The sequence below is a fragment of the Ostrinia nubilalis genome, chromosome 1, assembly GCF_963855985.1.
Source record: "Ostrinia nubilalis chromosome 1, ilOstNubi1.1, whole genome shotgun sequence".
NCBI lineage: Eukaryota > Metazoa > Arthropoda > Insecta > Lepidoptera > Crambidae > Ostrinia > Ostrinia nubilalis.
The window spans coordinates 17,746,899-17,770,863 of NC_087088.1; positions in this window are offsets into that span (position 1 = coordinate 17,746,899).

Here is a 23,965-nt window from a genome sequence, read left to right on the forward strand (position 1 = left end):
TGACCTTTCTTTCTACTAAAATTATACGTACCTATAGTAATTATCATTAAAATCAAATAAGTAAGTACCTACCAACCTAAGTAATTAAAATAAAGACCCTACCAAAAAAATAACAAAGTACATACAGAAAATAAAAACGAAGTAATTCTTATCCTATTTAACTAAAATCGCCCACGCGCCCATCCCATTTGTCCGCCACTGAACCGTACCCTAATATTCATCTCGGTAGATGGCGGCACATAGTAAGAATTTGCAAGGAAGTTTGTAAAAAGTCACTAATTAACACTTTGATTTGCTCGTTTAAACACAGTGAATGATTCAAATAGGTACAAACAGTGAATGGTTCAATTACATAAAATATCTTTATTTGTTAAATTTTCAATATTATTTACGAACAGCGCTATTCATAGTACATGTAATATTTAGTTACTAATTTACTAATGATGTCGATAGATGGCGTTTGACAGCTTTGCCTTCATGAATATTTACGTATCTCAAAAATTTTTGTCAGGTGCAAGAAGATTTTAACCAATGACGATAGATGGCGCTTTTCCACGTCTTATGAAAATCCCAAATATTTTACGGGACCCTATTTTTTTCCAAAATAAAATTTAGCCTATGTTACTCGTGAGTTATGTAGCTTTCGAATGGTGAAAGAATTTTTAAAATCGGTCTAGTAGTTTTTGAGCCTATCCATTACAACTAAACAAACAAACAAACAAACAAAGTTTTCCTCTTTATAATATTAGTGTAGACATAGCGACATACGCCATATTTAGGTATGTATTTTGCACTATTGAAAACATTATTAATAAGATTTTTCTATGGTATGAAGTACCTATTTCATTATGTTTGTTGAATTTTTCCTATTTCTACGCAAATTATAGCGGGTATGGGTAAATATTCCCATTTTGGTATGGACAGAATTGTCTCTATAAAACTCAACAAATAGACGTTTCACTTTCCTCCTAATTTATTCTTTGCTCTACCACAACACAACAAATGCCTGTTTAAAAGGTGCACAGTGCACACTTACGAACAGATTAGCATGACAGTGCGGAAATAATGTTCAGAGATAAATGCGACGGTTCCGTATAAAACACGTTGTTTGGGTTCACAATTTTTTTTAAAATTAATTTAAAAACTCATGTTTTGTTATCAAAGTGATAATAAGTATTTTGTAAGAAATACGGCCTCTACTACCACCATACGGTTGTATTTTTATAAATGTTTGAATAAATACATGTTTTTTAGCTAGTTATTTAAATTTATCTCCTCAAAAGTAAGTAAGAAGCGTCTATTCAACTGATCAGTTTATGGGACCGTGAATGTTCAGCTTTACTATGTATTAATAAACTAATATTAAGTTAATTTATGGATTGTTTAAAAGTATACGCTCAAGTCCGGTCAAGCTGTGATTATATTAGAAACGGAGCGCTACAAGTTTTAAAATAATATGTAAGTTCGTATCAAGTTAGCGAGTTGTTAGCTCTCCCGACTTCTTAGTAGTTCCTGATTTTATGTACCAAGTTATATTTTATAAGTTCACGTACTTATTGTTGTACTCGTGTATTGACTTAAAATAAGTTCTTAGTTCTAACTAAATGGCTATTAGACTGGGGTAGTGTTTGGTAGACTCATTTTGTATTAGCATTTTGTACTAGCTTTTGCCTGGGGCTTCACCCACGTGAAATGTTTGTTACAGAATAGAGACTATCCTTATATGTCCTTTCCCGGGACTCAAAGTATCTTTATTCTTTACTAGCGGCCGCCCGCGACTTCGTGCGCGTGTATCTCGTTTTACCCCCACTTCATCTATCTTACGCGGTTCAGATTTTTTCATACAAATGTTTTTTCCCGCTAACTCCCGTTCCCACCACCACCCATGGTTCTTCCTGCCTCACGGCGTACGAACCGAATCTCGGGAGAGCGCACGGGTACTTGCTCTGGGCTCTTTTCCCCGGGCGCTTTGCTTGACTCCCTACAAATTTATCTGATCCATGTCCCTTCTCATAGTCAATTCTCCCCCTTCTGGGGCTTGACACCACAAATACGGTACTTCGCGTCGGGCTGCTATCGTTGATAAATGTCATCACTTCTTCTCATAACTTCGCCTGATTGTGTGCCAGGAGTGCGCGAACTCGCGCAGCGCGATCCAGTTACTGCGACTACTCGTGAGGTCCTGGTGATAAACAGGTCCTTGCTCGGCTCTGCGTATCGCATCCAGCATCTTCTGTCGAGCTTCGTCATAGAGGTTACATTCCCAAAGTGCGTGATCGAGAGAGCCTCACCGCCACGATGGGAACGAACTGGTACAGCTCACGTCCGTCGCTGCTGGCATCCCACCGCTCCTGCCAAAGGGCCACGGCATCCCCTCTAATGGTGCGCTTCAATTCCCGTTCCCGTGAGATTTTTGCAATATCCTGTTGTAACTAAGCTTTAAGTTTACTAAGGTACCTGCATGCCAAATTTCAAGAGTCTATCTTACGCGGTTTAGATTTTTTCATACAAATGTTTTTTCCCGCTAACTCCCGTTCCCGTGGGAATTTTGCAATATCCTGTTGCAACTAAGCTTTAAGTTTACTAAGGTACCTGCATGCCAAATTTCAAGAGTATATCTTACGCGGTTTAGATTTTTTCATACAAATGTTTTTTCCCACTAACTCCCGTTCCCATGGGAATTTTGCAATATCCTGTTGTAACTAAGCTTTAAGTTTACTAAGGTACCTGCATGCCAAATTTCAAACGTCTAACTTAAGCGGTTTAGATTTTTCGTACAAAAGGATTTTCCCGCTAATTCCCGTTCCCGTGGGAATTCCTAAGTATCCTATAACCTGCCCAGGAGTATGAAGAATAATTGTACCAAGTTTCGTTAAAATCCGTCAAGTGGTTTTTGTTTCTATAAGGAACATACAGACAGACAGACAGACAGACAGACAGACAGACAAAAAATTTACTGATTGCATTTTTGGCATCAGTATCGATCACTAATCACCCCCTGATAGTTATTTTGAAAATATATTTCATGTACAGAATTGACCTCTCTACAGATTTATTATACAGTGTGTCCGGGCTTGTAGTGATCAAACTTTAAGGGCGTAATCTATGGACAATTTTATCGATGAAAATTCTTCAAATTTGGGGCTTGACCCATTTCTCGCAAAATTACGAGGATTTAAGTTTTTAATTTTTAGTTTTCACCTCTTCCTTCAAAAACAAGTGAAAGCGTGGGTAGCTTAACACTAATAAGCAAAAATTTTATATCATGCGATAGCCAATAAAATTATCTATTAGCAGAAGTAGAAAACAGATACAAGTTTCATACATTTTAAGGGAGTAAGAATGGATTTAATTAGAAAAAAATATGACTTTTTTCACTTCTTTTTCAGTTATTTTCCAACACAAGAAAAACCAGGTCGTTAAGGTATGTTTTATTTGCATTGTATTATTAGTATTTGAGCTAGTCTACAAAACGAATGTAAATTTATTAGTCTACGTCTATTAGTTTCGACGTAATTGTTGAACAAAGATACCCCTTCCCAGCGGTTTCCATAGTAATCGGAATAGGTTGTGTGATTCTTTCAGGCAGTGCATTTTCGCATGTCACGTGCGCTATGGAAACCGCTGGGAAGGGGTATCTTTGTTCAACAATTACGTCGAAACTAATAGACGTAGACTAATAAATTTACATTCGTTTTGTAGAATAGCTCAAATACTAATAATACAATGCAAATAAAACATACCTTAACGACCTGGTTTTTCTTGTGTTGGAAAATAACTGAAAAAGAAGTGAAAAAAGTCATGTTTTTTTCTAATCAAATCCATTCTTACTCCCTTAAAATGTATGAAACTTGTATCTGTTTTCTACTTTTGCTAATAGATAATTTTATTGGCTATCGCATGATATAAAATATTTGCTTATTAATGTTAAGCTACCCACGCTTTTACTTGTTTTTAAAGGAAGAGGTGAAAACAAAAAATTAAAAACTTAAATCCTTGTAATTTTGCGATAAATGGGTCAAGCCCCAAATTTGAAGTATTTTTATCGATAAAATTGTCCCTAGATTTGGCCCATAAAGTTTGATCACTACATGCCCGGACACACTGTATATCAAAAACTAAAATCTGTATTTAGTGGTTTAGACATGAAAGCGCAAGACAGAGTTATTTTCGCATTTATAATTATTACATTTTAGTAGATACCTATTACTTTACATATTCTGTTACTTCAACTACATACTTCAGCCTCGTCACGTTCTAACGAAAGTATGAATTTTTATTATAGTCAATATCTAAATTTACGTAATATGAGGAAAACTATACAAAGTGTACTAAGTTTCGGCTAACGGCTAAACACCGGCAACACTACACAAGGGCCAAGGGGTTCCGTGAATGACGTCACGTTCGGCGCGTCATCAAAGCCGATCCTAATACATACTACCTTCAATTTAAAGGTCTACTCACACATGTCAGTGAAGTCACAGTTCCGGCATAGCGTAAAATATTCTTTAACATTTTCTATGAACTTATCCAGTTGCTGCAGTGTCAGTGACGACACACAGTGCTCTCAGTTTCAGTTTCAATACTGGAAATCACAGATGTTCACTGAAGCTCCGTGTACCTACTGAAATGTGTGAATTGATTCACTGACACAACACTATCGCCCGTATTCACAAAAAGGTCATTGCAAAATTATAGAATTTACCTAGACAGATGCATGCTTTGTCTAATTGCATAAAGTCTAGCACTGGGGCTCCTGTATTATTCCGGGGGCCCCGTGTCATTGATACTGAACTGAATGAACACGTTGCCAGAACTGTGGCTTCACGGACCGTGAAGTCACATCATAACGTGAATTCACGTGGATCATATCCGTGAATCACAGTGTGAATTGACCTTAATAGTACCTTCAATTTAACCAGGAACGGATTCCGCTGACACTCGCACGGCCCGCGGATCGGTTCGGTACCAATCGAATTATCAGTTAGCATTTCGGTGGTACGTGACCGGAATTGTGTGTAATTAAGTGTGTTGCTACTTTGCTAGGGTACAATCAGAGATACCTGTGTATTTATTAGTACTTTACGTATGATAATGCCGTTCGTGTAAGTAGGAGTGGGAACAGTGCCAGTAAATATTTTATATGCTTTGATTTGGTATGGCAAAGTTATGTTTGCAGCAACTTTACTTTTATTGTTCACCTGCTACAAATATTTTTCAAATCTTTTTATAGCGTGAAACGCCCTTACGAATTAATTGTTACAAATTACTTTCTTACTTCTGAAATCATCCTTCCGCACAAAAAAACATAAAAAACCTACATAATAGATTTTTTATTATTATTTTTTTAAATTAAAAAGGCTAATAAAAATTAAAATCAAGAACATTTTATTTAATTTAGACAATTGGTGGCAATTAAGTACCTACTGATGAAAATAGCATTCATATCTGTAAATTAATTAAGTATGTACCTACCTTCCTAAGAAGTTTATTCATTCAAATGTCAAATTAATTAATATGAGGTTGTAAATATTTCCATACGACTGAATTTCCCACATGGTGGGAAACGTACGAGTGTGGCAAATTATTAAATTATTAATTAAGATGTCGCGCCAAAAGGTGGCTGACTACGGAACCGCGGATACAACATGTGGCATTGCAATTAACAAAGGAACCGTCGATGCGACTCTAGGAACCCTACTCTGCAAGGTTACATAACTTTTTGACTCTATTACGCTGTCTTTTTCACTCACTCTTGAAATGAGAAAGAGAGACAGAACTGATAAGTTTACTTAGTATTTGTGATTGCTTTTGCAGTGCACATTTTAAGCATTATTTAGATGAAAATAAGGTCCTTAAACTTTTTTCTTTATACCCGTTACAGAGTAAACCCCCAGCCGGAAACGCAGTTGGAGCTTTTGGTTGGACCACTCTCACACTACCACTAAGTAACAGGGCCGGATTACCTCATTTTTATTTAATAAATCTGTCTACGCACGGACATTGCCCGCGGGCGGCGTCACCGGAGGGAGCAGCGAGCGGTCGGCGAGCGTTCGGCGAACGAACGAGCAACGTTCGGTTCGCGAGCGAACATACAAGAAGACGACGCTGACGCACTCTCTTCAACGACTTTGCACTAAACGGTAGCTATTGTAAATTTATGTCGAATAGATTCTAATTTTATAAAGTCCACTCGTTATTTTATTTATCAACTTGCACTACCTACACATAACTATCGAAGTAACATTGTAACGGTTAGCGTTACCGCTGACGATATCTTAGATCTAAATTCTAATTTAATTACTATTATCTACCTAAATAAATAAACTTTAATAATAATATATCTAAATCTACGTAAACTACCTAACTAAATAACTTAATTAAATAATTTATATTGTTCTACACTAATAAAATAAATAAAATAATGAATCTACAAGCAAACCCGCGCGAAACAAGTTGTTCAATATTTCTTTTGTTCTCTGTCGAGCGGGCGGGCTGTTTTTTATGTATGCGCAAGCGACGCGCCTACGGCCTCGATGCTCCCGCCGCGTCTCGTAGTCCGAGCCAGAGCGTTAGTGAGCACGGACGTATCGCTGTCCGTCACCGCCGGACCCGCGATGTACATAATATCCTAGAAACTAAAATGTAATCGCGTATTGGTGAACCCCGCTACCGGGTGAGTGTTGCAAAAGTGTTTTTAATGCCTAGATTTTATACTTGTGCTAAATGTAAGTGCCTAGCCGCCATTTTGTTCTTGAAATGTGCTTTTCATGTGCTCGGTGTCATTTCATACAAATTTCCTATTTCTATAACTTCTTAATATTATTATTTTACAACTTACTACATGATTAAATAAGTAAACTAAATATTTTGTGAAATGACATCGACACGTCATGACCTTTAAATGACCTTGTTCCTACTGTAACGACACTCATTCCAAATTCTATTTAATTTGCTAAATTGAACTATTCTAATCTTATTCTACTGTTCTAATTATTCTAAATTATTGCCTACCTATATTGTTCTACAAATTAATTGCCTACATAGATGATGTTCTAAATAATTGTCTACCTACATAATTTAATATTTTGCCTACTTCACTGCAATCACTTTCACTGCACCTATTGTAATTCTGTTTGACTGCCACATCATTACATCACCATTTATTACCAAATCATTCCATCTGCTTCGCTAGTATTTTGATGTCGCAGTCAAACGGTTAAGCTGGCAACTGCTTAAATATGCCGTTTGATTCGCAGGGTTCACGTTCACCCTCACCTTCATCTTCACCTTCACCACAACTACCTGCCATGCATGGCCAGCGGCTCTTCAACCCGGCGGAGCTGCCTGCTGTGTCGGACGGCCCGTGCGCACACTCTTAAGTGGCCCTACACCACAGTGCGTACGGTCCCTAACCGTCTGGCGCGTCGGCGATGCTGCGGGATTACCACCAGCGAAGAACCAACCCACATCACCATCAATGCTAGCGAGGACAGTGGTTTGAATACACTACCGCCGGTGACGAATCTCGTGCGATACGATAGTTTGCTCGTAACTCACACCCTTAAGGTCTCTTGCTACTTTATTCTAAATAAATGACTTGTTAACCTAAATCTATCTTTTATTTCTCTAACTAAATCAAAATTCTAATTATGTCACTGCTCAAAAAGCAAATAACCGTGACAACATATATTATTTTTTCCCTATAATACGCATTAGTGCCTTTTTTCTATGATGCGGATTTCTCTCTAATCTGTGGCATGCGTAATAATGGCTGCTGGTTGCATGTAGCCCACGTTAAATAAGAAAATCATTGAAATAATTAAATGCCCAGATCCGTATGCGTGTCGAAAAAGGCGCTTAGGAACTTAATATACTTCAGAAGAGTGGGAGAACCAGAGTGACTGACATAGCCCGCAGAATCGCTAAAATCAAGTGGCAGTGGGCGGGGCACATAGCTCGTAGAGCTGACAGCCGCTGGGGCAGGAAAGTTTTTGAGTGGCGACCACGAGCCGGAAGACGTAGCGTGGGCAGGCCTCCCACTAGGTGGACCGACGATCTGGTGAAGGTCGCGGGAGGTGCCTGGATGCGAGCGGCGCAGGACCGGTCTTTGTGGAAATCCTTGGGGGAGGCCTTTGACCAGCAGTGGACGTCTTTCGGCTAAAACGAACGAACGAACGATACTTCAGAAGATATTTGGACGACAAAAAATTGTGTCATCTCATGTAGGAATTAGCAACAAAAATGTGTTGCCTGTCGCTGACGTGGGTACGTATTGGGTAGAGCCAGGATCGTGGAAACTGGCCTAATGTAAGTTATGAAGGTAGCATTTTATTTACTAAGTAATAGGGGCGATTTTGCAACTAATGTATAATCTAATGTATACTCGTATGTACATGATAACGTTAAACTTACAACTTGTTACTTTAGTGGCTTGAAACTAGTGGGAAACTCTTACCATGCCAGCGAATCAGTTCGGTTTCCAGTGAAAACCATTGCATTGGGTGAGCGCAACATTATTAACTAAATTAAGATTTATGAGCATTAAAACTGAACTCATGGTTTTGCTATGTAAACTAACCATAGGTATTAAAATCACCTTATTTGACAGGACGAATTGTGGTGAATAAGACGAATTGGACTTCCTATAGCTACCCTCCTTCCTTCTGACCTATGTCGCTTAGTTTTAGTGAAAGCAAAAACGGTCATGTAAGTAGTTATGTCACTGGGGCAACGGTAATCACTAGTTACCATCGTTTGCCTCCTGTCCCATAACAAAACCATCAGGTGATCATTCGTCCGTGATGATTCGTTAGCTCATTTGTCGCCTGTCTCATAAATAAAAGCTTGTATAAAAGCGCTTTCCTTGTCTTTATTATTTTAAAAGGTTTATGTTAGTTCATCCCTGTTGAGATGCTGTGGTCGCGCTACGTTGTAATAATTCTAAGAGTAGCTACTTATTAATTAAACGAAACCACATTTCAGGTGTGCTTCTAAGTAGCTTATAACGTTATATTAGTAGGGGAGAAACGAGTTATTATAATTTGAAAGTATTTAACACATCATAATGTAAATCTTGATCTGACTCATGAAAGTTCGTTGCCAGAAGTTGAATGCCTTACAAGGTAAAGATGTCCAGCTATGGACTGCTAAAGAGATAGATGATGATGATGAATTTTAATATTTGCATGCCAGCTTCTGGTGGACTGTGCGGACATTTTAATATTGTAAGAACTTGTAGACCACTTTTCACGCAAATAAACTGATTTGATTTGAATCCTTTGCAAAGAGCAACAAAGGCAAACAAAAAATATTGAAGGCATAACATTTCATTTTTCCTCTGAAATAGGGCCCTAGTAATGTGCGTATAGGTCTAGGAAGCAAACTGGCAAGCTTATACTAAGACCGTACATTGTAAAGATGACTCAATCAGGCTATACATTTTTGATTGCAAACTAAATCCTATTTCAACAGCATAAGACCCCACAGTGTTTACTTGATGTCGTCTGTACACCGAACGAAATATCATCGTCCATCAACACGGTCCACTGAAGCGCGTCACGCCGCGTTGGTTCACGCACATACTCTTTGATCAATCGCTCACACGAATGTCGCCCGAAAACCTATCAGTTGCCAAGCGTTTCGGCCGAAAATGGCCTGCACAAATATCATTTGTTCAGATTCATATGAAGTTTTGATGCTGGGACATTTTTGTGGTTGAAATGGTGCGAATCATTTTTATTACATACAGTATGTCACTAAGGCCTTTGGCATACAGACTAAGGCCACTAAGGCTGAGTTGCGCCATCTTACTTTAACTTTAACAAACGTCAAAAGTCTGTCAAGCTCCATACAAAAAAAAGATATATTTCTTGAATCTGTCAAGTCTCACAAGTCCTTTTTCTGAAGCTCTAAATTATAAGGATAAGTAGTGCCTGTGTTCTTACCATACTGAAGTCGTGTATCAGCCTACTTACTATAGTTCCTAATGGTGGATCTTATTATAATACATACATATATGCTTCCATTTTCCTCTGTTATAGAGATTATTCTACCTTCATGGCGTTAGCAAAGCAGCTTAAAAAGTTGACACAGTGTGTCACTAATGAAAATAGCTATTTTTTTGTTATTCGTATTTCAGTGGGTCTAGACAAAGTGCAAATTATAATCGCAAACCAGTCGTCGAAAAGTGGTCGAAAAGCCCCTTTTTTGTATGGAGTTTTGACGGATTCGATTTTCGATTCGATCAAAAAGTGCGTTTTGTCTAGGGGGGCAGGTTGTTTTAACTAACATGGCTGGGTTTCACCATTTTACTTTGACTATAGCAAACGTTAAAAATCTGTCAAACTCCATCCAAAAACAATGGTTATGCTTCTAGTCACCGTTAAAATAAGTTGGTGCAATTCAGCCTAAGAGAACAATTACCACCGGTAACCAGACTCAAGAAATTTCAATTTCCAGCCATTATAAACTTTTCACGCAGACAAAACCGCGCGCTGAGAGTAGTCAATCATAAAGAAAGAGGCAGCGCAGACAGATGCATCTTCAGAGTGGAAATATTCCATTCCTTGGCGCATTTTAAAACACATTGGAAAGCGCTTAATGCAAATGCTGGAATGTTTTCTGCTTGATGGAAAGCAGATGCGCCCGGAAATTCAATAGCAAAGGCATTTTTATTTCTTGGAACTTGCTATTAATCCTATGTAGCAACTATTATAGTACTCAAAGTAAATAACTGAAAAACCACTGTATGAATTTTGAACCAAATTATTTTCTGTATCAATATACCAGGCTATAATGGCCAAAAAACAAAGTTAAGTCTTTCGGCATTTTTGTGACAAACTGAATTTTAATCGGGTGAAGCTACGGGCAAAAGGTAGTGTGTAAAAGTCAAGAACTTTTGGTGATATTCGTATTTTGATTGTTAACTTTTTGTGATGTCGTTTTCCTTACTCATCATCAAGGAAGCCCATACCTTGCGAAGCTAAATTGTATACAGCCCTAGCCCGTACCGTTCTTAATCCTTCAGTTGTTGACAAAAAGGATTTTTCATTCAACGAATTTCAGGATACCCCTAATGTAGCTTTACAAAAGGTTCAACATGTAAATGTCGAGGTAATCTTTGTGCCATCAAACACAAAGGCCTGCATTCAAATCCCGGTGAGTAATAACGTGCCGATCCGTCCATTGAGTCAACGAGCAGAGTTTCGGGTGCCCGGGCAAAAAGCCCATGTCATATCGATAAATTATTTTCGGTGCTGGCTTTGACAATCTTGGAAATCATTTTGATAAACATTGATAATAAACTAAATTGTAATAACTCAAAAGTGACTGACATAGTGATCTATCAACGTACAGCCCAAACCACTGGACGGATCGGGCTGAAATTTGGCATGTAGGTTGATGTTATGACGTAGGCATCCGCTAAGAAAGGATTTTACGAAACTCTACCCCTAAGGAGGTAAACAGAGTGCGCGGAAGCTGCCACAGCCTACCGAAGGAGATAGCCGATAGTGGGGATTGTCCACTGATCGGCCACATGCTCAGCAGGACGAGGTCTGGTTTAGAAATAAGATACTAACATTAGCCTAAGTTTTTACTAACATTTATGAATCTCTGTTATCTGAATTAGTTAAATACTTTTTATTTTATTTCATTTATTTTAAAACGGGATCCACGCGTATCAAGTCGCGAGTGGCCGCTAGTTCATTATAAGATAGAAAAAACGTTAAAGTTTCACTTTGCTATTAAATAGAGTTCATCAGTATACGTTACTATCCAGCTGCTTATTTCCGGTTATGTCGTCTCGTTCTATCGCAAAAAAACAAGAGATTTGATGAGAGCGAGAGAAAAAAGGGAAATGAGTAAATGGAACTTCTGTGGCCTATAGTAGGTACATGGTAAAAGGGAAATATAGTATTTGGTAGTAATTTGTATAGCCGGCCATATTTTAATTTAAGATACGAAATAAATATTTTTCAGAAAAGATTGTTAGACAGATTGACTATCTTTCTTACTTCGCTTTCATTACTGACTTATCTATATCTATAAAAGCGAAAGGTCACTGACTGACTGACTCACTGACTCATCACGAAATCTCAGAAACTACAAGAGCTAGAAGTTTCAAATTTTGCATAGGGGGTTCCTTTTAGAACGTAGGTGCTCACTAGGGATTGCAATCCGGTCCGGCGGATCCGGTAATCCGGCGGATCCGATGTGTTTTTGGACCTACCGGATCTGGTGAGTCGGCGCCGGATCCGGTGGCGGATCCGGTAAAGCAAAAAATACGCGAACGTGAACTGGGAAAGTCGAGCGCGCGCGCATTTGCCAGATCGCTAGACTGTTTTGTTGATTTAAGTCTGTGTAAATTATTAATAAGAGTTTAATAGTATTATTACTTAAGTACTTTCAGATACTTACATACAGCAATAAGTGAGAGTCAGACTGATTACTAACTTTATTATTTAGAATTTTCATAATTTTATTAGTACAAATAGTACGTACTTACCAAAAATTACAATTAATACCGAAAAATATAAATAAAAGTGACTTTATTTTCCATAAATACGTATTTTATTTTTCTTTTTATGTACTATTATCAAAACTAAAAATCACTAAATACTAGACCAAGTAACTTTGCAATCCGGCCGGATCCGTCCGGATCCGGCCGGATTAGCGTCAATCCGGTGAAATCCGGCCGGATTGAAAATGATACCGGATTGCAATCCCTAGTGCTCACTAAGACGGGATTTTGCAAAATTAAACCCAAGGGGGTATTAATGGGGTCCACGCGTACGAAGTCGCGGGTGGCCGCTAGTTTATTTTAAACTCTGTACCGAATACCAAATATTGCAACCTACATTATATCCCCGCTGCTAAATTTTCCATAAAACTTGAAAGTTCCGAACTCCAACAATGGGCTAACGTATGCACGTACACAAAAGCCGTTCTATGCAGTGCTACTAATTTATGGGTTTGGTAGCCTTTGATATAGGGCCTAAGGTAGGTAGGTTTGGTGTGAAACTGATACAGTGAATTCAGAAAGTTAATTTAAAAATCTGAGGTTTTTTTAATTTCAGCTGTCGCCTTATTAAGACAGGTTTTTTTTACTTCTTCATTTTAAAACTACTGGACAGATTTTAATGAAACTTAAATTACATTATTCTTGTGTGCTTAAAATACACCAGCATGCAACGAATTATCGACATTGCGGTAAAATTACAGGCAGCAGTAGTCGTTGCTCCGCCTTTTTAAACCACTATGGTGGAAAACCAGCATATACATGTACAATATATCATATTACGATAATTCATGACGACTATCGAGCGTTTTATCATATTTAAATCTTATTCAAATAAAATATCGGTCGTAAATAATGATAATGTCTTTTATAAAAGCGTTTAATATTTTGAAAGCTATTTTCCCTGAAATTCACTTGCCATCGTTAAATTTGTGATCGATATATTATCACGAAGTTGCTTGGCCTAAAAGTTTTGAACTAAACTGAAAGCTAATGTGTTTCAAACTTCATAGTTTGATATTTTATATTCTGCTTCAGAGATTGTTAGAGTTTAAATTTTAGCCATTTGGTTACTAATCGAACAGTTAAAAATAACAAATGTTTGTTGAAGTATCAATTAAAGAGCGTGTGTTATTTCCGTCTTTTTTGAGGTTGAAAAGCGAATTTAAAACATTGGTTATTTGTAATAAGTAGGTATAAAATATTATAACTTTTATGATGTTATTGTACCAAAAACTGAAAGTCAATTAACTCACTAACGAAGTTAATAAAAATAAAGGACCTCCTCCTTTATTTCAAGTCGGTTAATAAACAAAAGCCCCTGCCTAAAAGCGAACTCATGACATGGAAATAAAGATATTAAAGAACCATTAAAACATGTAAATTAATTAGAGCACTAACCGAACAAAATGGCGGACAAAAGATGTCTAAAGCAATAATACCCGGCTATTAAGTTAGGGTCGGAGTAATATCGTAGTGATTATGGCCCTTTGTTCATACTAATAATGACAGTTTAATGGGCCAAATATGGGTCTAATCCAGTGGTTCCCAAACTTATTTAGTCTACTGCCCACTTTGAGAATAAATTATTTTTAGCGCCCCCCATTTTTGTAGTCAAGAGTCGAGCTCAGTCGGTGTCTAAGAGTCCTCCTAGTAGATGACGCCTCCCAAGCCTCTACACAACGTCCCGATTTTTTTTCTGGGTCTTTTACCGCCCCCCTTTAAGCCTGCAGCGCCCACAAGGGGGCGTTATCGCCCACTTTGGGAAAGACTGGTCTAATCGATAAAAAGCACCTAACACTGATCCCTCTATACAGCCAGGGCCGGATTACCCAAATCGGGGACCTTAGGCCCAGTTTTTTGATTCATAGTTAAAATAAATAATTGTTAAATTTTGCTGCTAATGGTTTAATATTAACAAAATGTAAACTAATAGTAAAAAAATGAACTAAGTCAGTTAACCATTGTTCGAAAAACATTTTTTTCTGATAATTAACCACTTGTCATTTGACATCTGTAAAATTTGACTATTGGTTATTTTAACTACGAATCAAAAAACTGGGCTTTAAGCAATGAAAAAATTGACGAATTATTAGGAGGCTCTCTTTGTCATCTCAAAAAAGGTCATTACAAATTTTTAGTGCAGACGGGCCCTCCTCGAGCATGAGGCCCTATTTTCACGCGCGGGACCTCTAACCAATGTGAGACCCCTAACTAATGTGGGACCCTTAACCAATGTGGGACCCTTAACCAATGAGGGACCTAGGCAGTGGCTAATAGTTAATCTGGTCCTGTTTACAGCTCTACTACAGCTTTAGGTTCTACTACAGGCTTTTAACCGCAACCGACCGATGATCGTGCAATAATAAAAGTCTGCCCGAATTCTACAATATTGCCGAAGCCATAACGTAATCATAGCAAAGTTTCCTTCGAAAATACGGCTTTAGCGCCTGGCAAATAATAACTAAAATAAATCAAAAGAGCAATCCAGCGTGGAAGCGTCTCATATAAAACAGATTTAAAATACGCTTTTCATTGTGAATATTGTTTTAAATTGGTAAACTGTAGAAATGAAAATGTCTTTTACTGTTTGTGTCTTCCAAAGTAGTCGTTGTTTATGCTAGATATTTGATTTTAATAGCAGATATAATCATTAAAAGATTATGAGCAAAATAATAAAAGAGACATTTCAAGCTGAAATGGAAGTGGTGCTCAATTTTATGAACTTGAAAATAAAGACATCATTCGAATTAATTACCGCAACTTAGTCACGAAAACTTTATTTAAGGTGATATTGGATATCTACATTGCCTTAAGTGGTGGAATAAATGTTAATTATATCAAAGTTGCTTTTATACATACGTCTTTTAAGTTCAGCAAACTGTTTAATTAAAGAAAAAAAATATTTATAGCCAAAAGCATATTGAAATGAAAAGGTTCAGTTATTAAAAAGTGCCGATTGCCTAAAATATATTTTTTTCTAGTCCTACATACGTGTAGCATTTATGATTTTTTTTGTATACCATTTATCTGTCAAATAAGTTTCCAGAATGAAGTTAAAGGGGTCGAGTATAGTCCAAATGGCTGCGAGAAAAGGATGGCGTGTTTTTTTTCTCTTAAATTAATTTTGTTGATGTCAATGTTTAGTGAAACAGCATTGTTAAAGTTTCACGTTCAAAAAATATTCAGGCACTGGTAAAAGATAGACTACCTAGTGTATTAAAAATCTCCTGTTTTTAGAAAATGCTCGCCATTCTCCAAGTCTGTATGTTCCGTAACCCCAAAGGCAGTCGTTAAATTTTATTCAAGTTTGAAACTTGTTAGCAAGACGTGTTAAACCGGCGTGCGATCTACAATATTGTTATGTTTGTTTCCATATATATATATATTTTCTATTTCCTCGGAGTGGATTAAGAAGTTAAGTGTTATTAGGGTAAGGAACGTAGCGAAACTGCCTGTACGGAGTTCGGTGTGTATTATGGACCATTTCTTGGTCTATATTACTTAGGAATATTTAAACTTGCTCTCTTACTTATATTTTGAACATTTAGCACCGATTTAATTAAATTGTTGGTCCTTTTCTCTCTTTGCATCTAAAATTATCTTTAAAAAATCTTAAACACTTTAGTTGAAACAACTTCATATTATTCGAAAAAGGTTACGATTCATTTTGAGTGTATTAAAATGGTTTTAATTATGAAAATAAATCGGATCGTACGCGTGGATCCCGTTTTACCCCCTTAGGGATGAAGTTCCGTAAAATTATTTCTTAGCGGATGCCTACGTCATAACATCTACCTGCATACCAAATTTCAGCCCGATCCGTCCAGTGGTTTGGGCTGTGCGTTGATAGATCACTATGTCAGTCAGTCAGTCACCTTTGAGTTGTAGGTTTTTTACAACTCTTTAATGATAATAATAAGTTCATTTACGGCCTCTTTCGGGGCGCAATAAGAACTGGCGGTAGTTCCCTACCTAATAAACCTCTCCTATAGCCAGGTACTATTTTCGGCCACAGAAAAAGCATCATAGTGGTCATAAAGCCAGCGTCTGTCCGCTATTATAGTTAATGGCACCTTTGCCGCATTGTCTCGTAGCACTAATAGCGCCATCTGTCATAGTTATGCCAAATGAGAATCACGTGGTAACAGTTAATGTTGTGATGTTAATTTCCTTATGCAATGTATAGGTAAGTTGATTCAATACAATCTATGACACAATTAGTTATTTTTGTGTATGGGTTGCACCATCTTACTTTGACTTTGACAAACGTCATAAATCTGTCAAACTCCATACAAAATACACTGGTTATCGTTAAAGTTAGTAAGGTGGGGCACAATGTTACACGGGGTACAATGTTATAATACAATGCATATTTCTCCGTCCCTTTCTATTAGTTGTATGATGTTGGTATACACGTTTGTCAAGCTCATAAGAGCTGCTGAACTGAGCCGCTGAACATCATACAACTAATAGAAAGGTACGAAGAAATATGCATTGTAACATTGTACCCCGTGTAACATTGTGCCCCACCTTACCCTACTGTTAAAGTTAGGTGGTGCAACTCAGCCTAAGGCTTTACTAATTATTGACGAATATTAGATGAGATGATATGAAAACCACAAATGGTCAAAAAATTTCAAGCTCTTTAAATTTTCAGATTATGTTAATCTCATGCTAATCATCTTGTGGGTTGAAAATCAATGAAAATCCACTTATAATCAACTCCAAAGGAAAATATCCAGTGTTCAAAAAAACATTTATTGAACAGTAAAAATTATACAACAAGTGGAGTTAATGCTAAAAGCATTCTCCGGCAAGCCCTGGGTTATGCATAAAGCTATATTTAGGACATGACAAGACTCTTTTTAGGGCACTTACACACACATACTAACAAGGAGTTTGAATTGAATTGGTATCAGATCCAAAAATAATTTAATCTGGTAGTCTCATAATTCTCCGTGATTTAGCTTTAACATGAAGTTTTTCTGTCAAATACATTTTTTTTTAACTGTTGGTCTCTTAATTCTCTGTGATTTGACTATTACATTGTTGCTGGCAGTTTAGCCAGCAATCCTTTTTTGATATTATTTATATGTTTTTTTACTTTTTTAAAATATTGTTTTTGGTTTTTGAAGTGGCCTTTTTTACTGTCTCTTGTGCTCGGCTAGTTTTATGGCTTGAGCTAATATACTGTTTTGGCCCTATTTGGAGTTTTTCCTTGAATTACTTCTTGCATATTAATCACCACCAGCAGGCCTACCTCTCAGCACTATACAGTCCACTCCATCACCCATTAACAACATGTTATTTGTTATTTTTAAACTATGACTACGTTTTGGCTACGAGGAATTAAGTTTCCTCGTGGCCAAATAAGTTAGGCATTTTAGTTTGGCCACGAGGAAATGAGGCATATTTCAAATTCACTTTACACTATATTTCGCTGAATTCAGTCCAAAAATTTGCGGTCAATCGACCACCGATAGTAATTTATTACTGACGCATTTAATTTAGTCACCAGACCAGTATTAAATTGGCTTTGAAATATTAGCAATTTTGTTAAATGTTTTAGTAAAATATTTTGGGGTGATAAAAGGTTTGCGTAGTTGAACTACTTGTAATATTTGTATTATAAGTAGGTAGTTCTGAATAATAATGAGAAGTATATTTTGTGAATGTCTCTGTAATACGAACCAGTTCAAATATAGATTTGGAACACAACGGACGTCTCATTCCACCTACCTTCTACAAGCCCTACACGGACATAGGGTTGCCAGGTCCAAAAACACAAAAGCCGGACTATGTGCTTCATTTGGCCGGACATTTTACCCTAAAAGCCGGACATGCGACGGGGAGGGGGGGGGGGGTGCAATTAGTGAGCTCACGAGTGAGTACTATCATCATCGGTTGCCAACGTCCTGATGCGTGCGTGCCTTATTCTGTGGCTCGACATTCGCCTGGCGCGGCAGCCAAATAAAAAGCCTAACAAAAGCCGGACAGGCCGGACATCGGTTATTTTGGCCGGACACGCAATCAAAAAGCCTAACTATGTCCGGCTTTATCCGGACGCCTGGCAACCCTACACGGACACCGTACACTTTACTACTGATAGCCGATTTTGTGGTTTGTGGTTGCCTATTACCGAGTAAAATAATGTAGCATTTATCAGTCAAATTGTTTTAAAGTGGACATATTTGTATTGTAGCGATTAATTTTCCCTATAACAAAATAATAATACCTACATAGTGTTAACTGTTTATTGTGAGTCTTGCCCGTATTCACAAACGATGCTTGCTTAAGTGAATGCACAGCGTTGAATAGAGCTCTGTGATTGGTTGGTGTGTCACCCTGTGCGTCCACGCCCACTGTGAGACCTCATAGTAATGTTTGTGAATAGGACATTAGGCTGAGTTGCACCACTTAACTTTAACCGTAACTATAACGATAAATCGGTGTTTTTTGTATGGACTTTGACAGATTTTTATTTGATACATTTATGGTGCAAATTAACGTCCATTAGCACTACGTAAGATACCATAGCATTTATATTGACGTGCTGTCGCCTGTACATATTACAAATAACGGCAAAACTTTTGCGAACGAACAAACTGACTTACAAAGACCGTTATCCGGACAGGCGCAGAACATCGCATGTCTGTGCCGGTCATTACGGCCGGCCGACGGCAGTCCGGGCTAATATATGTTTTCACACTAAATAAAACCTGCCCGCCTTTTTCAGCGGGTTAGAACTTATGTGTGGGGCCATTAAACTAGCGTGTGAGAGACACTATCTTATATACTGCAAAAACGTGCCATAAGATACTTGTATAAAATGAAAGCAAGAGCGTCCCTTAGAGAATTGTTTAAAGAAATTGGCATTCTCACGGCCGCTTCACAATACATCTTAAACTGTATTCTATTTATTCAACAAAATATTAATGAATTCAAAAAGAAAAGTGATATTCACCAAATCAATACTAGAAATAAAAATAAATTGGCTATACCCGCTTTTAGACTTTATAAAGTGTTTGCCACCTTTATGGGACAAGGTATCCATTTTTATAACAAAGTCCCTGATAAATATAAAGAGCTACCGTACAATAAATTTAAAGGTATAGTTAAAGATCACATGCTTAAAAAAGCCTATTATACAACTCGAGATTTTCTTAATGATAAGTCATCCTGGGAGTAGGATTATGGTGCTCTCATGCTCGCACTAAAAAGAATTAAAATCGTGCTATGAAAAGTAATGTATCATCATCATCATCATCATCAACAGCCCTTTACAGTCCACTGCTGGACTATGAGCCTCCTCCACTATAGTGGAGGGTTTTGCCATAATCTCCACGCTTGGCAGGCGGGTTGGAGATCGCAGTTTAAAAGATTGATGTTTTTCAGAGAGCGCTGCTGTAAAAGTAATGTATAAACTAATCTAATTTTCTAAAATGTTATAGTGTCATGCTTCTCAATCTGGACTGTTACTTAGCTTTATTATTAGTTTTTTTTTTCTCTAAGAGATAACTTGGTATTGTCATTCTCACTAAAATGTCTCTGGGGTGGTGGCGTAGTGAGGCGGGTCGTTACATTCCCTTTAATATGGTCGAGTGAAGCGATGGCTGGTTCACTCGTCATGTCTGTGAACAGGCGCTGCTTTCGGGGACTGGTCAATCCAAGTTATTCCAATTTATGTATGCGAGTCATTTCTACTGGTATTTAGGTATGTAATCTGTAAGTCTAGATATTAGCACGTCACTACCTTGTTTAATATACCACGCAATTTTGTATACCCATTCTTATAAGATACACTATACAAGAATGCATGGTAAATTCAGTGAACTGCTCCTGAATCGAATGTACCTACTACTGCTATTTCTATTTATTTATATTAACCGGCAGACAGTGGTGACTGAGTTTGTTGCGGCGCTTCTTCTCAGCACTTGCCAAATGTTGGTCTCGAAGCGCTGGTAGGGTAAAAAGATTATGAGACATGTAGAGGCTCCTTAAGAGCAAAATAACGATTTGTAAGAACTATTTATTAGTCTAAACAAATAAAGAAATTTTGACTTTGACTTTGACTGTTTAATACCACTGCAGTGTTCCAATAGGTAAAAGTAGAGTTCTAAAAACTATCGCGTCTTTTGATACTACAGTACCTATGTCTTGTACAACCCTGTTTTGCATATTTTCTAAGCTCAAATGAACAATGAGAGTACCTAATCAGTAAAATTGTCAGACGAAAAAATTCCTAACAAAACTTATATTACGCGAACTAAAATATAAGTAGATGTTTCTGTGATCTTCCTAAATAAGTCTACGAAGAATTATGAATTTCATCCTTCAGTATTCATATTTAAGTTAATCTTTTCTTAAGCAAGGTCTAGATTTTAAGCCAAAGTACACTGCTGTCCTCAAAAAGCGTTTCCTTGTACCGCGTCGTGGCCCGCGCGCCGGCCGTCCTGCGTGCGCGGAAGTGGCAATTCCAGCGCTCTCTCGGGAGCGACCCACGACAACGCCTCGCTAAACGCGCCAGATTCACGCCGCGGCTTCACTGAGAGCGGAATATGATTGTTCTACGAGATGTAGGTATGTTTACACGTGGTTTAATTGTCTGGCCTAAGCGCACTATTTTTAATAATAATAATAAATAAAACGTTTATTGCCAGTAAAATCAAATACATAAAGTCCTTATATCTAGCGGATACCGCACTAAGCGAGGCTTGTTCTCAAAGAGCGGCAATCCTGCGTGCGCACAAGTGGTAATTCCATAGCGTTCTCTAGAGAGAGACCCACGACAACGCCTCGCCAAGCGGCTTTACTGACAGCGGGGCGGACGTAATTATTCTACACTATATGTATTTTTACATGTGGCTTAGATTCTGGCCTCAGTTACATTTGTTTCAGGTTTCAGGCAAAGAACACTGTTATCTGTTCTCAAAGAGCGGCGGTCCTGCGTGCGCGGAAGTGGCAACTCCAGCGCTCTCTCGGGAGCGACCCGCGACAACGCCTCGCTAAGCGCGCCAGATTCGCGCCGCGGCTTCACTCACAGCAGCGGGCGGACGTAATTATTCTACACTAAGGCTGAGTTGCACTACCTAACTTTAACCGTAACTATGTATAACGATAACCGGTATTTTTTGTATCGAGTTTGACAGATTTTTGACGTTTGCCAAAGTTAAAGTAGGATGGTGCAACCCAGCCTAAGTCTTTTTACATGTGGCTTAGATTCTGGCCTAAATTACACGTGATTCAGATTTCAGGAATAAGCGAACTGCTATCTGTTCTCAAAGAGCGGCTCTCCTGCGAGCGCGGAAGTGGCAATTCCAGCACTCTCTTGGAAGCGACCCACGAAAACGCCTCGCTAAACGCGCCAGATTCGCGCCGCGGCTTCACTGAGAGCGGGTGATTGTTCTAACAGTAAGGTTCTTAAAGATGCGATTGGAAGAAAAGGTTTTTTTATTTAGCAATATCGGAATCGTGCCACAGATTGAAAATACCGCCAAAGATTTATGGCATAAGAGAATCTCAATTAGATTATTGTGCAACTATTATAGTCATAGTCCTTGCTATTCACTCTACCCTGAAAGAACATTATTCAGAATATCGTTAGTTCAAATGCACGCTATCCCGAAAAACTGTAGACCTGAAGATCCCCATACAACGCCAATTTTCAGCCCCGCCCAATATAGCACCGCTTTCTATCAAGCCCCGTCCTAATAGCTCCAGATTCGAGATAGATTTTTTCTATAAAGATGTCCAGGTAGATAAAAGAGGTCGTTTGCCGAAAACTTCTGCTAAATGCCTCCAACTTCAGCCTTTATTTTATCTTTCACTAGCAGACGCCGTCGGTTTTGCTCGAATTTTTGATGCATAACAATTGACTTATTAATATAGATTTCACGGACCCCTAATCGTGCCGTAATCTAGAGTACGTCAATGATAAAAAGATTGTTAGAAAAGTTATCGAAAATTAGGAGAAATAAAGTTTTATTTTAATACTAGCTTTCCGCCCGCGGCTTCGCCCGCGTGGAATTTTGTCTGTCACAGAAAAACTTTATCGCGCGCGTCCCTGTTTCAAAAACCGGGATAAAAACTATCCTATGTTCTTTCCCGGGACTCAAACTATCTCTATGCCAAATTTCATCAAAATCGGTTGCGAGGTTTAAGCGGGAAAGCGTAACAGACAGACAGACAGACAGACAGACAGAGTTACTTTCGCATTTATAATATTATAGTATTTAGTTGGGACTAGCTTTCCGCCCGCGGCTTCGCCCGCGTTGAATTTTGACTTTCACAGAAAAACTTTATCACGCGCGTTCCTGTTTCAAAAACCGGGATAAAAACTATCCTATGTCCTTTCCCGGGACTCAAACTATCTCTATGCCAAATTTCATCAAAATCGGTCCAGTGGTTTTGGCGTGAAAGGGAGACAGACAGACAGAGTTACTTTCGCATTTATAATATTAGTATAGATTTATAAGTGCCCTGAAAAGGGCATACCTACACACTCGTAGTATATTATTTTGATTTGATTTGTAAGTTTGACCGTTCATGATTTGCCAAAGGCTCAATTGGATCAACGGCTTAACGTACCCTCTGAAGTACAGAATTTCATATCAAATTGATTCCAGCCTGCAATGTCTTAACCACACGGGACAAATACACAAATGGATTTTGCACTGTGTCTAAACCTAATCTTTTAGTCCCCTTGGAATAGTACTTATCCTTTGTTTTGATAGTAGTACCAGTGTGGTACCAGTAACCTCTTTAGGTTTAAGTGAACATAATGAATGGATGCAGATGGCATAAAAAAGTTAGGACAATATACCTACACCTCTTTGTGTTAGTAGAAATGAATCTAAATACAAAACCAATAAAACTCAAAGTTGACTGACTGACTGACATAGTGATCTATCAACGCACAGCCCAAACCACTGGACGGATCGGGTTGAAATTTGGCATACAGGTAAGTAGATGTTATGACGTAGGCATCCGCTAAGAAAGAATTTTACGAAACTCCACCCCTAAGGGGGTAAAACGGGATCCACGCGTACGAAGTCGTGGGCGGCCGCTAGTTAAAACAATAAAGTAGAACCTACTATGATGTGAAAGTTTCAAAACGCTCATAAATATCTAGTTGTTTTATCAAGAACTTTTACATAACCAAAAACATTTAGCTCGAATTTTCGCTATTTATGTTTTTCGTTGTAATAAGATATTCATTTTTACCCAAGATCGTGTAATGTAGAAAATTTTCGCGCAAAAATAAAAAGGAGGTAATGGCAAAAACTACTTTGGTTTGTAAGAAACACTGGCTAAATAAACAAACACCTTGGTAAACTTTGTGATGCGTATCGCGGCTCTGAGAATTTGCGTTTTTGTGGCAAGAATGTATTTTTTGCTTTTACTAAAAACATCTTAATGAAAGTAGGTACATACATTTATGAC